This window comes from Lygodium microphyllum, chromosome 16 (assembly GCF_053477565.2).
Source record: "Lygodium microphyllum isolate KBCC chromosome 16, Lygodium_microphyllum_v1.1.10, whole genome shotgun sequence".
NCBI classification, from domain to species: domain Eukaryota; kingdom Viridiplantae; phylum Streptophyta; class Polypodiopsida; order Schizaeales; family Lygodiaceae; genus Lygodium; species Lygodium microphyllum.
Window position 1 is genome coordinate 101,935,252 of NC_141150.1, and position 16,299 is coordinate 101,951,550.

A 16,299-nucleotide genomic window follows, 5' to 3' on the forward strand; every position below is an offset into this window, starting at 1 on the left:
AATGTTTAGAATGCATTGATGAAAGCAGTGTCGTGACGTTGCGCATCCACCATTGCGAACATGAGGGTGGAGTTTCTCACCAGGAATTTGAAACCATTAGTCAACGTCATTAGGAATTTATTTTTTGTTGTGTGTGTGTTTTTATTTGCATTTTTGCATGACGCACGAGCACATGTGGATAGGCTAGGCACATTTTCTTCATTCCATTCATAAATTTTGTGTGGATCATCATTCGATTGGTTGCATAGCATGGATTCAATTTTGCATGTCCTCTTCAAATCACAAATGATTGAGCACGAAGTTCTATTTCAAAGCATATTTTCTTGCTAGGACACATTGTACAGCATTAAAGCATGATGTATGTCCTAAAGGCCATGAGGATTCACCGTTTGATGAGAAAGCCTTGTGATGTGCCGTATCAAATGCAAATGGGAAGTTTATTTTCAGTTCATTGCCTTGTGGACAGTACAAGCTTGTGCCTTATTACAAGGGAGAAATTACAGTCTTTGATGTTTCACCTACTTCCATTGAACTAGCTATTGGTCATGACAATGTTGTTATCACTGAGCCATTTCAAGTAATTGGGATCTCTATTGGTGGCCAAGTTGTAGAGAGTTAAGGCACTGGCCTGAAGGGAGTGCTGATATTCGTAAACAATGCCCAAAAAGCCACAATTGATGTGAAAGGGTACTACAAACTTGACAAGGTCACATCAATTCACTACACAATCAAGGCTCAGAAGCCTCACTATAAATTTAGTACATTACATTGAGCCATTTCATGGTGCTCCTGAAAATTGCTTGCTACCAAATATTGTTGTAACCCAAGAACAACCTTGTCTTCTAATTGGCTAGTGAACCTTTGCTTGCTTAAAAGAGACAAGTTCCATATCGAGCTGATGTCTTTTGATCATATCCGAGAGTCTTTTGATTTTGTATTTTGTCTATATCTTTAATCAAAGAATTTATTTTCTCAAACTAAAATTCTTTTGGATAATTATTTACGTTGAGTTCTCCCATCGCAAAGTGTCCTTGCGGCGAGTGACTTTCACGAATCCCTGCACAAATTCCATGCAAGAGCGGGTTAAAGGAACAAGTTTAGAAGATATGACATATGTATGGTATAACTTGGGATGACTACAAGCATGCTCAAAAATGTTGAAAAGAACGTAAATGTGCCCAAAAAGCTAAGATTTTGTATGGAAAATATTGATTTATCTATTGAACTATTTGAGCTTCCACTTCTAGACGTTGAAGTGATGTAGGATAATTCAAATACCGATACAAAGCTAGAGATTACTGATGATGTAGATATTCTTTCTAAGGATGATTTTTTACTATCTAACATGAAGGTGGATGCTATACTTATGAATATGTTTCCTATAATTATAGAATCAGACATAGTGTTGGAGGGTTGTGATTATGTAGAGGTTTTGATTCATGATTTTGCTATGTTTTTACTATGCAGATTGATGCTTAAGATGGAGATGCATTGATAGATGTAATGCTAGAGGAGACTATTATAAGTGCTATGGTTGACATATCTAACATTCTTAATGGGGATGTGATGATGGATCATATTGATGCTAATGTGCAAAGGATGGATGATGCTATCAGAGTTGAAGGTATGAGAGAAATATATGCTTTGGATGAATACACCAATGAGCTCAACCTTCATTCAAATTTGCTTGATTGGTGAATGGTACTTGACTTGTAGAAAAAGCAAGAGAAGGAGAAAAATGAGTCTTTAATATATACTATCATGGATTGTGGGAAAAAAAGGAATTTTCATTGCATGCTTTCAAGAATGAAAAGGAGGGTGGGGGTGCAACATGCATTCTAGTAAAGGAGGATGTTCATGTAGGGCATTGGGGGAATACTTTTATGCACAAGAGTAGCCAATGTGTCTTCCCTCCTATTTTTCTTTTTGCGTATTCCCTAGACTACATTAGAACACACCTTGCTAAGGAGGCCAACGCTATAAAGAAAGGAGGGGAGCATCAGCACAATGGACTCTTGGTTGTCTACAAGAAGATTCTGAAGCCTAATGGCCTACCAAAGTTTTACTAGGGTTTCAATAGTTCTTGTGTTGAAATCATTGTGTATACCATGACCAATACTTTGGACTATATGACTCTCTAAAGCTAGATGTGCTTGTTGACAATCTTCATATTTTGGAGTCTCTTATAACTTTGATTCTATTGATGGATATCGACCACCTACATGAAGAGGATGGTGTTCTCTTGTGTGGATCTATTGGGACCACCAGAGTGGTGACAATTCAAGGTGTACAAGGCCTTCATGACAATTCAAGAGATGACTATAATAAGGCAGAAACTCATGAATTGTGGTCTAATATCTAGTGTGAATTGAAGTACTGATGATGCATATACTTATTATTCTAATCAATGGGGATGATCATAACTAAACCTAAAAATGGGTGGCATGCAAAGTGCCGAGTTGTAGTAGTAGAAAATGTCACACATTGGGATTTTGTCTTGTAAGGAAAGTTTGTAAAAAAAAAAAAACATATGGATTTCCAATGATGCTTAGCATAATGATCAACTTAAGAGATACAAGCCTTAAGAAGTCCTATTAAGAGGCTCTTCCTATGCAATCATATTAAGATCATGATATCTTGTGGCCTACCTCCATGCCAATATTCTCCAACTATAACACTGCCTTCAAGCTATACTCCATTAGATTTATAAACTTGAATTCAAGGAGGCAGCAACTTGAGTCTCTCTCCATGCTTCAATGCTCTAGAAAAAAAATGAGTAAAGGCAACACTATTTCAAGTCCTACCCTCCCTTAACAAAAAGTACAAAAGCTAATCCTTTTGTTTGCCTTATCATGAGAGCTAGCTTTACCATGAACTCCTTCTGTGTAGTCTATGCTCCTTGCTACTACCATTAGGAGTTGAAAGTTCCTTGTTATCATAGCTACCATTCAACAAGGACATCTTATCGACTGAGGAACCTTGGAAAGAAACAAGTGACAACAAGAGAAGCGTATACCTACCCTAAGAGGAAAATCATGCTACACTTAATTTGAATATGTTGGAGAAGTGGAGAAATTGATGTAGCTATCACAGTTCATCTTAACTTTGTTTATGTATGTGCTGGTCAATGCTTTATGCAAAGAATGCAATGAAGGAAGTTAGGCTTTATCTCTTGTATGAAAACATACTTGAAGTTTTGAAGTGACTTAATAAGGGTTAACTATTGAGGCTTAGTCTTGATCACTCTTGAGAAATTTTATGCTCAGATGAAGTGGAGGGCTAAGAAGAGTTTGGGGTTAATGTCGACCACTCCTAATCCCTGGAAACACTTGGATGAAGTGGAGGGTTAACATTGAGGGTATTCTCATATAAAATTGTGATTTGGGTTCAAATCTTTTGACTGGGATTGTAATATGGGTTTCTTATAATGTTGTGCATAACATTGAAAGTATATCTTCCTATTCAGCTAGTTCTACCGCACCTCCTCCTCTTTCCTAAATCTCTTGGTAGAGACCCCACCTCTTATTGGCCTACATCTGCATCCTTTCAACATGAGTGTTAAAACCTGATGTGAGATGCTATGACAAGGTTGTAGGATGGGAGAATCAGGAATCATGAAGCTGACAAGGACTTAACAAGGAATGTAGTACGGAGCAGATGCGGTTATTGAAAAAGTGTATACATGTAGTTAAGTGTAAATATTTGGATATGGATGGTAGGATACATGTAATTCAAATATTTATATGGGAAGTACAAATGTAGTTACCATATCAAGTCATAGATATGCAGGAATACGAAATTACTAATTAAGAACCTGAGGGGATAGAGGATTTGGCAATGGAAGCACTTCAAATGATTATTGAGGAAGCGGGCCTATTTAATGGACAGGATGTATGTAGCTATGTCAAATTTTTTGATAAAAGGATGCAACAATATGATATCTAAGAGGATTGTAGGATTGAATGTTTTGAATATGTTGATGAAAGCGGTGTTTAAGAAACAAGTTTAGGAGATTCCACATATGTATGGTATATCCTAGGATGACTACATGTATGCTCTTAAAGTCTAGGGAGAATGTAAGTGTGTCCAAAGAGCTAAGATTTGTATGCAAAATCGTGATTTGTCTATTGAACTATTTGAGATTCCATTGTTGCATGCTAAAGTTGCAAAGTATAATGCAAAACTAGAAATAAAGTCAAATATTACTGATATTGCATAGATTTTTTCTCGGGATTCTTTAAACTATCTGATGTGTAAGTTGATGCTACTATAATTGTAGAATCAAATGTATGCTGGAGAAATGTGAAGATGTAGAGATTTTGATTGAGGATGTTGCTATGTTTTTTACTTATGTAGGTTGATGTTAAAGGTAGAGATGCATTGATTAATGCAATGCTAAAGGAGACTCTTATGCACATCTACACTTAGCACTTTGATGGTTATTATGATCCTCACATTGTCAGTGACTTATCATTTATTATATTTAGTTTGTTGCACCTGCTTTTATAACATAGTTATAGCACTAGTCTATTAGTATAGTTAGTTATATACTCTTTAACTTAGTATGTGACTTTTTTTAAATGTTTTATCTTATTTATATTTTGTATACATTGTATTATGTGTGGAAGAATAAGAAAAAAAAAACATTCTTGCCTTCATCTCTCTTCTTGTGTTCTTGGGTGAGCTTCTCCTTATGTGTATGGTTTGTGTTTGGCACATCAACTCCAAAAACTTCCCCTATGGCATGATTCTTGTCATGGTATTAGAGCATTACCACTGAGAGAGGCTAGTTTTGAAGGCTAAAGTGGAGGAGAAGAAGTAAGGATTCAAGCAAGCCAATGAGTAAGAAGCTCTCCCATTCTTCCACTCTCTCTCTTAGATAGTGTATGTGGAGGCATGGAAGCAATACATAGCAAAAATCTTAGATTGCTATGAGATTTTGTGTGAAACAAAGTATTGTATATTTTGCAAGATAGTCATCCTACTTTTGTTGGCCATTTGAGGCCATTTCGGGCCTCATTTTAGATCCGCAAGGTTCAAAATAATAGTTTCAAGATATATTGCAATTTTAGCTATGTCGATAAAAAATGGATACATAGGTTATAGATTTCAAATTTGTAAGTTTTAAGGTGTTTGCCAAGAATCAAACACAAGTTTTATCTACAAACAGGTTGCATACTCAATCTACTATTCAATAGTCAATTAGAAAGGCTACTTAATAGTGTATTGATGTGCACTTGTTGTGAAAGGTTGTAGAAGATTTGCTTTCTATTTTGTATCAATCTTGTGATAATGATAAATAACAATGGAAATCCAATCATTGAGAAGCCGGATAAGAACAATTATCCATCATGGAAGTTTTGTGTGACGAACTTCCCTATTGGAAAGAGCCTTTACGAGTTCGTTTCAAGTAAAAAAAGAGCCAGAGTTGAGTAACCTTATGACTGCAAATGAATTAAAAGCATAGAAAGAATAGAATGCAAAAGAGAAAACGGTGATGTATTGGCTATCTATATTCATTGATAATATTATATTAGGATATATCAGAAATGCAAAAACTTCACATGCAGCTTGGACCATTTTAACGAATATGTTTTCAATAAATAGGAAGGCATGGAAAATTAAACTCAAGCAAGAGTTGAATACTTTGAAGAAAGGAAAAATGTATATTAATGAGTATATTTTGAAGGTGATGAGCGTTGTAGATGCTTTGGCAATGATTGATACAATGCTTGATGATGATGATTTGGTTTTATGTACTTTGGATGGCCTTAATAGTGAGAAGGCTCAGAAATTCTTTGCTATATATATATATATATATATATATATATATATATATATATATATATATATATATATATATATGAAATCCATTTTGAGATTTTTGATGGGTTGGTCTCTCTCATGATCACCAAAGGGATCAATATGTGGGGTGAATTATCTGAGAGAAGTTGTAAACAGGTTCAAGGATTTTACTCAAGTTTAGAAAGGAAATGTGGTAGATCCTCTTCAAGAGATTGTGGTATGGACGTATTGGTGATAACTAGCAAAACAAGTTAAATGAGAAATTTTGTGAAATGAATGTTTCAAGAGGCCATGAAAACTTTAGAGACAGGGGGAGCTCTAGAGGAAGAGGCAAATAATAAAATAGAGGCTTTGAAAATTCTGGTATTGTTTGTCATTATTATAGTAAAACAAGTAAAATTGCAGCCCAATGTTATGCTAAAAAGGATGATATCCGCAGGAGTGGTAAATTACAATAAGAAAACTATACATCATCCTCTAATGACAAAATGAAGACCAACATGAGCGTCTGTTTGTTTTGTAGTATATGATGAATATTGTTCCAAGAAACAGGACACATGATGATATATGATTTGTTAGTTATGTGACTTTAATCATATGACAAGTCATGCTCAATGGTTCGGAAAGATAAAGGATTTAAAAAATCTAGGTTGTGTGGATGGGTAATGATTCATGCCAACCAATTTTACACATTGAAAAAAATCATTTATCCTTGCATGATGACCAAACAAAGAGTCTGTCAAATGCATTACATGTGCCATCAATCACAAAGAATTGTGTCTGTTGGCCAAAAGATAAAGCAAGAGTTGTAGGTTTGATTAAATGAAAAAGGTTGTTTGGTAGAATACATTAATGATAAGTGCAGGTTGATCGCAAAAGGAAGTAGAGTTCATCAATGTTCACTTTAGATTGTAGAATTCCTAGTATGAATGTTGCTACATATACTTAAAGCAAAGAAGTGGTTGTATACATTAAAATATAGCACAAATATATTGGACATACAATTGTGTAATGGTTGAAATTAATGTAGTTTAAAGGACTGATTACAAGGTTGCTTGTTTTCAAAGTTATAAAAATTCATAAAGTGTATAAATTATATCAGTTTGGTATCAGAAAAGACAACCTTTTCTCATGATAGAGATATGAGTAGAAATATACTTGATGTTGTAAATACACATATTTTAGGGCCTACACAAAATATATCTCTTGGTGGCAAAAAATACTTTATCTTGTTTATTGATTATTTTTCAAGAAAGCTATGACTATATTTCATGAAGAAAAAGAGTGATGTATTTGAGCGCTCCAAAACATTCAAGGCTGCTATTGAAATAGAAACATACTTGAAATTTAAGTACTTGAGGTCAGATGGAAGAGAAGGTTATCTCTCTAATGAGTTCAATGGCTTCTTGAGGTCTCACGGGATAAAGAGACCGTTTACTCGTAAATATATCCCACAACAAAATGGGATTGTAGAAAGAAAAAATAAACATATTGCAAAAGTTGCACAAACATTGATGGTTGAAAAGAATATGCCAAAATATTTTTGATATGAAGCTATTCATATTCATATCTATATTATGAATAACTTCCATAGGTATAATTCATGGGATAAGCCTTGAAGAATGCTTTATAAGCAAAAAGTTCAATGTGTCACACCTAAAAGTGTTTGGTTGTATTGCATATGTTCATGACAACGTATCAAATGAGCTACAAAAGAAACTTTATCAAAAGGCTGAAAAATGTATTTTTATTAGATACTCTTTAGAGTAGAAAGGGTATTGTTGTTATAATCTAGTCATCATAGGTGAGTTTAGAGTGAGCAGGGACACTTTTTTAATGTGATAAGCTGTTGATATGAATCTAGTGCTGATACATTGGATGATTATGACAATCATAATAGTTATGTGCAAAATAAAAAGTGAAAATCATAGTCTTAGTAGACCAAAAACATCATCTAGTACTACATCTACAATTAACCCTTGGTTTGGGAGACTGAGTAGCCCCACATCTTCAGGTGCATCTACAAGTATTACAAGTAAAGACAAAGGGAATAAGAAAGTGTTGGATGGTAATGATGCATCTACTAGTCATTTGGGATCTAATGGAGATTCCAATATGGTTCAGAGATCTTGGATGATGAGCTTGGTATTCCTTCAGTCAGGACACCAGGTGTACACAGAGCACATGATCCTATGGTACACAAGTCTAGCAGGGTAAGATACCCTATTCAATGATTTGGTTTTAAAGGTTATGCAACTCACCATTATGCTTATATGATAAAGTTGGTTGAGAATGTTGAACCCACTTTCTTTGAGGATGCTATTGGTCATGCTTATTAGGATGTAGCAATGAATGAGATGGTTGCATTAGAAGCCAATAAGACTTGGAATTTGGTACCATTGCTTGAGGGCAAGAAAGTTATTTTCTATAAGTAGATTTACAAAATCAAGCATAATATAAATAGTTATGTTAGTAGGTATAATGTTAGACTGATTGCAAAAGGTTATGCTCAGACATATAACATATATTATGAATAGACATTCACTCCTTGCTAGCATGACAAGATGTGTGATTTCCTTGATAGCACCCAAAGATTGGAGTTTGTAGCAACTGGATGTCAAGAATGCATTCTTGCATAATGAGTTGTAAGAAGAGGTGTATATGGAGCAAGTGACAGTTTGTGAAGATTTAGAGCATCCCATATGTGAGGCCTTTATAGCATTAGAGGGGGGTGACATGCATAAAAAGTTGAAGGCCTAGCCATGTATTATCATTGTGATAAAAAGGGACATTTGCACAAGGATTGCAAAGAGGTAGAGGCTTTGAGGAAGGCAGAGATGAAGATGAAGCAAGATCCTAACTCCTCTACTCAATCATCATCTTTCTCAGACACTCTAACTTGAATCATGGACAAGGTCAAGGCCAAGAAACAGACATGGCCATCTTCTTTAGACCCCAAAAAGGACTTGGCATCTCATCTTTCTTTCCAATACTAGTGATACGATCATCCCTATGACTCTCCAATGCAAGAGAGGATGTGTAAGCAGGTGGTGAGATGGGGTAAGTACGCCTCATCTATACAGATACACAGGTACACAAGTTCTAGAAAGGAGCATCCCTAACACACCAATTGAAATCTAACAAGTTTTGAAATCTTAGAGTTAAGATTGAAATCCAAGTTCATGATAAGCTATTATTTGACACAGCACTATTAGCTCCTAGTTCATGCTCATATGAGGTGGCGCTTTGGTGAACTTAACCAAAGGCAAGGAATCTATGGTCACGTGTGTTTAGAGGCATTTTTGATGGGATAATCTTGTACTAGACATTCAACATTGACACTTAGATTCTCTTTGAAACACCTTAGTGGTGGCTTCATCACCCACTATTTGGATATCCATGGTCCTATTTTGGTGGTCTTTATTGTATAGACTATGATGAGTCATTATCATTATATGATTCTATTATATCGAATTGCCCATGATATAAGAGAGGATGTTAACAATCTGATTAGCTCGTGTGAGTCTAATTCATACTTGACATTTCTAGGTATTTTAGACATTTGATTAAGACCATTATGATGTTTATTTGAGCATTTTATGTAGTCTATCGATATGTTGCCATTTATGGCATATTTTTGTTTGTTATATTCAACATCCTTCTTAGTCAATCATTATCACACACAAGTTCTATTGGAGAGATAAAATTTTCATCTTAGATCATAAATAAAATTCCATGGTTAAAGTATTTCAACATCATGCTTTTAATTTGATTTATATAAAAAGAGCCATGAAATTACACTCTTTGAATTTTGAATTTATAAAAAATATATAACTATTTCCATTGTTAAAGTATTTCAACATCATGCTTTTAATTTGATTTATATAAAAAGAGCCATGAAATTACACTCTTTGAATTTTGAATTTATAAAAAATATATAAATATTTCCTCCAAAATTCACAAAAGGGATATATAAAATGATACACAATTAAAAAAATAAGTTTTTAGACTACCCTATAAGGTGATCCCCCCAAGGCAATCTCTATATAATTTCCTAGTTGAAAATTTGGCATATAATTTTCTACTTAAAAATTCACATAAGTTAGAGAAATTAGGGATTCCCTAGTTTCTCTAAGTAGGAAATGTTTCATCATCCCTATGATTTAGTTTCCCTACTAGTTCTTTGTGATAGTCATTCAATTGGTGGAAATAATTAGGATTGGCATGTAATCATGTAATCATCCTTCTACTGCCAAGGCAGTCCAAAAGCTATTCAAAACTGTCAAGAATCGCGTGGTGGGGGGACTTGCTCAAGATGCTGCGCCGAACACACACAGAATGCACAAGGAGAAGCTCACTCAAGAGACAAGAAGAGAGATGGAGGCCAAAACATTTTCTTCTTGGTTTCTTCTTCTTCTTCCATACCCTTTACAATGTACACAAAGTATAGATAAGATACAACATAAAGGAAAGTAGCCTACTAAGTCAAACAATGCATAACCAACTACACTAGTCGACTGTCGCTATAACTATGCCAGCTGTAAATAGGTGTAACAACCCTTATATAATAAGTAATGAGTCAATGGCCATGTGAGAGTCATAATGACCACCGATGTGCTAAGTGTAGATGTGTGGATCCATTTAACCAGGCGGTCCATCATCAATGTCCGCATGTGTTGAGCTTGTCATCTCAACACTCCCCCTCAAGCTCAACTTCATCTCTGCAACTCCAAGTGAGCTTCGAAGCTTTTGAAGCTTCTCTATACTCAATGCCTTCGTGAAGATGTTAGCTATCTGATTCTATGTGCTGACATACACCAAGTCAATCTCACCTGCTAGTACCTTCTCTCTCACAAAGTGGTAGTGTACCTCAATATGTTTTGTCCTGGCATGGAACACAGGGTTCCTAGCCAACTGTATACTGCTCATATTGTTACAATAAATGAGAACTGGACCTTCCACCTGCACATCTAAATCAGCCAATAACTTTTGTAGCCATACTACCTCACATGCTGCAATAGCAGCACCTCTATACTCAACCTCTGTACTCGACAAAGCAATTGTAGGTTGCTTTTTGCTGCTCCAAGTAACTGCTGCACTACCAAGAGAGAGCATGTATCCACTGGTAGATCTTCTATCAGACATACTACCAGCCCAATCTGCATCTGTGTATTCAAAAACCTGTACATTTGTACCTGCCTCATAGAAAAGTCCATAATGTAATGTGGACTTCACATATCTCAATATGCGTCTGACTGCATCCAAATGTGGCTTTCTAGGTACTTGCATAAACTGACTCACAAGACCAATAGCATACCTCAAGTCTGGCCTTGTAATGGTCATGTAGATCAAACTCCCCACTATCCTCTTGAACATAGTAGGGTCTTCTATCTCATCCCCAACATCAGCACTCAACTTTACATTCTGCTCCAACGGGACTGAAAGTGGTTTGCATGCTGTCATACCATACTTGGACAACATATCCAAGCTATACTGTCTTTGGGACATCCATATACCATCATCACCTCTGATCACCTCAATGCCAAGGAAGTACCTTAGCTCACCTAAATCCTTCATCTCAAACTTCTTCTTCAAAAAGTCCTTGACTTCAACATTCCCACTATCACTATCACCTGTAATAATCAAGTCATCCACATAGATGACAATGATGACCAAACTTGCATCTCCCTTTCTCACATAAAGTGAGTGATCATCATCAGAAACATAAAAGCCAATATTGACAAGATACTCTCTGATCTTGTCAGACCATGCTCTAGGTTCTTGCTTGAGCCCATAGAGCACCTTCTTCAACCTGCACACATACGTGGGATGTTCTAAATCTTCATAACCTGCTGGTTGATCTATATACACTTCTTCTTGCAAATCACCATGCAAGAAGGCATTCTTCACATCCATTTTCTACAACCTCCAACCTTTGGCTGCTGCCAAAGCAATCACACATCTGACAATTGCCATCCTAGCAACTGGACTGAAGGTTTCTTCATAATCTATACCATATGTCTGGGCATAGCCTTTTGCAACCAGCCTAGCTTTGTACCTACTGATAGAACCATCTGCATCATGCTTAATCTTATAAACCCACTTACATTCAATAGGTTTTTTGCCCTTCGGCAATGATACTAGATCCCAAGTCTTATTAGCCTCTAATACAGCCATCTCCTCATCCATTGCTGCATCCCAATGAGCATGACCAACAGTCTCCTCAAAACATGTGTGCTCAACATCCTCAACTAGTTTCACCATATAAGCATAATGGTGAGCTGCATGACCTTCAAAACCAAATCTTTTAACAGGGTATTTGACCCTGCTAGATCTACATACCACTGGATCACTCAATGGAGTCTTTACATTACTATGAGCTCTCTGTACACCTAGTGTCCTGACAGAAGGAATACCAAGCTCATCATCCAAGCTCTCTGAGCCACTAGAGTCTCCATCAAGAACTGCATCAATGCCATCTGACACTTTATTCTTTCTTTGTCTTTACCTATAGTGCTACTAGATGCACCTGAAGATGTAGAGGTACTCCTTAGTCTCCCAGACCAAGGACTACCAGATGATGTCTCTGGTCCACTAAGAGTCCATGATTCTTGCTTTTCAGCCTGCACATGAGTGTCATGATCATCATCATCATCCAATGCATCACCACTACATGCACACCAACTGCTCATTTCATCAAAAGATGACATCCCTGCTCACTCTGAACTTACTTGTGATAGGGTTATAACAACGATACCCTTTCTGCTCTAAAGAGTATCCAATAAAAACACATTTTTCTGCCTTTGAATCAAGATTCTTCCGTAGCTCATCTGGCACATGAACGTATGCAACACAGCCAAATACCTTCAAGTATGATACATCAGGCTTCTTGCCAGTAAAGCATTCTTCAAGAGTCATCCCATGAACTGCAGCTGTGGGAGTTCTGTTCATAATATAAACAGTAGTATGAACAGTCTCAGACCAAAAATGCTTAGGCATATTCTTTTCAACCATCAAGGCACATGCAACTTTTGCAATATGCCAATTTTTCCTTTCTGCAACCCCATTTTGCTGTGGGGTATATCTGGATGTGAACTGTCTCTTTATCCCATGAGACCTCAAAAAATCAGTGAACTCATTCGAGAGGTACTCTCCCCCTCCATCTGACCTCAAGCACTTTACTTTCAAGCCTGTTTCTCTTAACTGCAGCCTTGAAAGTTCTAAAGTGCTCAAACGCTTCACTCTTTTCCTTCATAAAATATACCCACAGCTTTTTAGAACAATCATCAATGAATGTGACAAAGTATGAACTGCCTCCAAGAGATACATTTTGTGTAGGCCTCCAAATGTCTGTATGCACAACATCAAGGATATTTCTGCTTACATCTCTGTCATGTGAAAAGGGTTGTCTTGCCTGCTTACCAAACTGACATGCTTCGCATACCTTATGAAATTCTACAACTCTAAATGTAGGCAAACCTGTAACCAACCCTTTGGACTGCATTAATTTCAGCCTTTGTACATTTGCATGTCCAATGCGTTTGTGCCAAATTTCAATATCTGCAACAACACCTTTTCCTTTAGCATACATAGCAGCATTCATAGTAGGAATTCCAACATCTAGAGTAAACATATGTCCAACTCTACTTCCCTTTGCTACCAACGTGCACTTGTCATTGAAGTCTTCTACAAAGCAGCCCTTTGCATTAAATTTGACTTGCAACCCTTGCTCTACCATTTGACCGACTGACACCAAGTTCTTTGTAATAGATGGCACATGTAATACATCTGAAAGAATCTTTGTCTTACCATCATGCAAGGACAAGGGAACATTTCCAATGTGTGAAATTGGATGGCATGAATCATCACCCGTCTGCACATAACCTGCATTTTGTAAATCTTGCATCTCTCCAAACCATTTTGCATGGCTGGTCATATGATTGGATGCACCTAAATCAACATACCAAACATCATCATGTGTTCCCTTTCCTGTAACAGCATTCAACATATGCTGCATAACAAACATAGGTTCATTTTTGTCTTCATTCTGTCGTGAGGACGATGCATAGTTTCCTTGCTGCAACTTACCACTGTGAATATCATCTTTCTTAGCATAACATTGGGCTGCAATATGACCTGTTTTGCCACAGTAGTGACACATAATACCAGAGTTGGTAGAACCTCTGTTCTGCCATCCACCTCTTCCTCTAAAGCTCCCCCTGCCTCTAAAGTTACCACGACCTCCTGAAACCTGCATATCTCCAAATTGCTAAATCAATCTGTTTTGTTGGTTGTCACCACCACGGCCTCTTGAAGAGAACCTGCCGCGTCCCCTTCCTGAACTAGAGTAGAAAGCTTGGACATGTTCACCACTTCTTTTAGATGTCTCACTCTGCATGTTGATCTCTTCATAAGGGAGACCAACTCATCGAAATATGAAAATGGCTTTCTGACATATACAGAAGTTACAAAAGACTTCCAAGACTTTTCATTGTTAAGTCCACCCAAGGTAGACGACACCAAATTATCATCATCGGGCATTGCATCAATCGCTGCCCCAATACATCTGCAATGCTCCTTACCTTCAGTGCATACTCATTGATAGACATCTTCCCTTTCTTCAATGTATTCAACTCTTGCTTAAGTTGAATCTTTCGTCTTTGTATTTACAAAAAACATACTTTCAAGTATGGTCCAACCTGCATATGAATTCTCTGCATTTCTAATATGTCCCAACATATTATTGTCAATTACTGCAGACAGCCAATACATGACCTTCTTGTCTTTTGCATTCCATTCCTTCCGTACCTTTGTCTCTTCTGTAGTTGGAGGATCACTCACCTCCGGCTCCTTTTCTTCACATGAAATAAACTCGTAGAGGCCTTTTCCAATAAGGAAGTTCGTGACACGAACCTTCCATGAAGGGTTGTTGTTCTTGTCGAGCTTCTCAATGATGGGGCTTCCACTGTTCTCTGCCATTATCACAAAACTAATACCAAATAGTAAGCAAATCTTCTGCAACCCTCGACCTGTAGTGCACAGCAATATACAAGATAGCCTTTTTCACTGTCTGCTCAACAATACATGCAATCTGCAACCTGTTTGCAGATAGACCTTATATTTGCTTCCTGCAAACACCTCAAGAATTACAGATTCGCAATCTGTAACCTACGCACCCACTTTCGGTTAAAACAGCCGAAATCACAGTGTACCCTAAAACTGTTGTCTGTAACCTTGCGGCTCTAAAACGGGGCCTAAAACGGTCTTAGATGCCCAAAATAACTCTGGATAAGCCCTAAAGGGATTCATTTGTAGAATACACATCGCTCTTCGTGCACACCAAATCTCACTGCAATCTGAGATTTTTGCTCTGCCCTGCTTCCGGTGCCTCCACAGGCACTATCCAAGAGAAAGAGTGGAAGGATGCGAGAGCTTCTTACCCGTGGCTTGCTTGCTCGAACTTTGCTTCTTCTCCTTCAATTCAGCCTTCAAAATCAGTCTCTCTCAGTGGCGCAGCTCTGATACCATGTCAAGAATCGCATGGTGGGAGGACTTGCTCAAGATGCTGTGCCAAACACACACAGAATGCACAAGGAGAATCTCACTCAAGAGACAAGAAGAGAGATGGAGGCCAAAACATTTTCTTGCTGGTTTCTTCTTCTTCTTCCACACCCTTTATAATGTACACAAAGTATAGATAAGATACAACATAAAGGAAAGTGGCCTACTAAGTCAAACAATGCATAATCGACTACACTAGTCGACTGGCGCTATAACTATGCCAGCTGTAAATAGGTGTAACAACCTAAATATAATAAGTAATGAGTCAGTGGCCATGTGAGAGTCATAATGACCACCGATGTGCTAAGTGTAGACATGTGGACCCATTTAACCAGGCGGTCCATCATCAATGTCCGCATGTGTTGAGCTTGTCATCTCAACAAAAGCTGTCTTCACTTTCCTCCCATGATTGTTGCCATAACGTATCTTCTTCCAGCATACTCCCTCTTCTTCATGCTCTCCTTCATGGCCCTTTCTCTCTGACAGTTGCATGGCCTGCTACAACCTCTCTCTCTCTCTTTGTGCATTGTGCTCAAATCATAGCAATTAACAAGGCTTGTGTAATTAGCATTGCCACACCACCTGTACTAGTGGAGGAACAAAGAAAAAAGTCCAAGCAAAACTTGCTACTCCTTGATGCATCAACCTACACTAAGAAATCGTCATGTGTCTGTAAAGACTGCCCCATTGATCTGCATTGGTCCACCATATACTTGTACATCATTGCAAGAGAAAACAAACCAAATATCAAATCATCTTAGTGTCTCGCATCATGGAGTAGGTTCCATAAAGAAGGTAATACTTGCTCTCATAAATATAGTACATCTAATGCAAATTTTTCCACAACTAGTGAAGATGGTTTAGTAGGGCATGTGATGTACCTTCAATCATTGATTCTATGTAGAACATGTGATGTACCTTCAATCATTGATT